Source organism: Equus przewalskii, chromosome 4 (assembly GCF_037783145.1).
Source record: "Equus przewalskii isolate Varuska chromosome 4, EquPr2, whole genome shotgun sequence".
Taxonomy (NCBI): domain Eukaryota; kingdom Metazoa; phylum Chordata; class Mammalia; order Perissodactyla; family Equidae; genus Equus; species Equus przewalskii.
In genome coordinates this window covers 98,295,016-98,297,521 of record NC_091834.1, presented here as the reverse complement: position 1 = coordinate 98,297,521, position 2,506 = coordinate 98,295,016, and positions in this window count along the sequence as shown.

Here is a 2,506-nt window from a genome sequence, read left to right as displayed (position 1 = left end):
TTTCTTGAGATACTATGAAAAATTTCAAATTTATGGAAAGTTGAAAAAGTATAAAGTGAATCAGTAAATATCACGTGATAAACATTATACTATATTTTCTTTAACACACACACATATACAGACACACACATCTATTCGTATATTTATTATTCGTCGGATGCCTTTCAAAGTTAGTTTTTGATTTTATTCATTTAAGCATTGCTATTCATAATTGTTATCAGTATTATTCAGGTATAATTGACATGTAATAAACTTCATGCATTTAAAATGAAGAACTTAATAACTTTTCGATAAAGTCATCACCACAGTCAAGATAATGAACATAACCATCAAAAAAAGAAGTTCTCTCTCTGTATCCCCACCCCAACCTGCCTTCCCCGGCAAACATTGATCTCCTTTCTGTCACTGTGCGTTAATTTGCATTTCCTAAAATTCTGTATTATGATTCATCCAGCATGTACTTTATTCTTGTCTGGCTTTCTTCATTCAGCATATTTTTTGAGATTAATTTACATCACAGGGCATATCAATAGTTCGTTCTATTTTTATTGCTGTGTATTATTCTATTATACAGATATACTACAGTTTATTTATCCGTGCATATGTTGATGGAAGTTTGCGTTGTTTTCAGTTGTTGTCCATCGCAAATAAAGATGCTATGAAGAATCTTGCACAAATCTTTGTTTGGGCATACGCCTTCTTTCTCTTGGCTGAATACTTAGTAATGGAATGACTGGATCATGCTGGCGTATGTTTAAATTTTCAAGAAACTGTCAACTGTTTTCCAAAGTGTTTGTACAATTGCAATATAAGAGGGTACTGTTTATACACATTCTTCCCTACACTTGATGTGTTCACTCTTTTTCATTTTAGTCATTCTAATAGGTTTGTAATGGCATTTCCTTTATTTTGATTTGCATTCCATTAATGATTATGTTGAGCATCTTTTCATGTGCTTTTTTGTCTATGCATCTTTCTTGGTGAAGTGTCTGTTCAAATTTTTCCCCATCTTTTAGTTGAATTGCTTTCTTTTGAGTTTTGATAGTTCTTTAATGTAAATATTATAGACTCAAGTTCTTTTTTTCTTTGGTGAGGAAATTTGGCCCTGAGTTAACATCTGTTGCCAATCTTCCTCTTTTTGCTTGAGGAAGATTGTCCATGAACTAACATCTGTGCCAATCTTCCTCTATTTTGTATGTGGGATGCTGCCACAGAATGGCGCGATGAGCGGTGTATAGGTCCATGCCCAGGATCCGAACCCGTGAACTCCAGGCCACAGAAGCAGAGTACGTGAACTTAACATACATGCCATGGGGCCAGCCCCTCAAGTTCTTTATCAGATGTATGATTTGCAAATATTTTCACCCAGCCTGTGATCAAAAGGCAGAGTATGCCACTGCTGCCTGCCACACTGAGGTGTTAATGTGATCTCCTTTCCATTGGTATAAACAAAGCAGTGACCTACATGTGTTCAGTTTTTCTCTGGGGAGCCAGAGAACTGAGGTTTGTGAGCATATGATTTTTTAAGATTCAATTTTAAAATTTTATAATCCTATCGAACTCAGTATTAACAGTATAACAATTAATATATCATATTTTTAAAAGGTAGTGTTATGCTTACAAGTCAAATAGGAAAAGCCAAAGAGATTCTGATCTTCCCAGTATGTCACAAAGATGGGGCAGAAAATACTTTTAATATTTGCAGTTAACCAAATCAAAATAAATGGTACAATCTAGCAGGGGCCATTATTTAGATGCTTAATATTTGATTGAAACCATTTAGTTAGTTATTAAAATCAGTTTCACTTTTTCATAATAGTATAAAAGCGCATTATGGCTATGTTAAGGTTGTAGTATTAGGCACATAAATATAAGGAAATTGAAAATTCAAGATTTCTCCAGCAATATTATCTTAGCTATCTCCATTTATTATGTTAAATAATGTATATTTACCATCTAATAATCAATCTCCTTGAAAGTAAATTAGTCATTAATTAAAAGAAGTAGCATTATTTCCCATATAGAATTTGATCAAGTTGTTTTAGGAATCCTCTATGTTTAATTGAAATACTCTATCCTTATATATAATTGAAGGTAAACCTTTATAATTTTTGCATCTGCATCTTACAAAGGACGCAAAATGATTGAAAACAAGTAGTATTGATGGCTAGAAACATTGTCTCTGACCTTGAGTTATTGCTCCATTTCAAATGGTGGATTTGTTGCTGTGGCTAATCACAGAATCTCTGTCTTGCTCCTTCTCGACACTCTATCACATTTAGAATTTGAGTCAGCAACATTTTTTCAAGTCCTTCATTTACGCACAGACTTCCTGATTTCTGTACTCTGTCTAGCAATAAGGAAACTTTCTCTATTCTCCTATCTTGACTAATGTCTTTTCATTCTACGTCCATTGAAGCTCCTCTTCATTCAACTGGCTTGCAATTTTTTTTTTGTTAAGAGGAAACTCATTTCCTGCATAAAAAGTGTTTTTTAAAATGGTAGG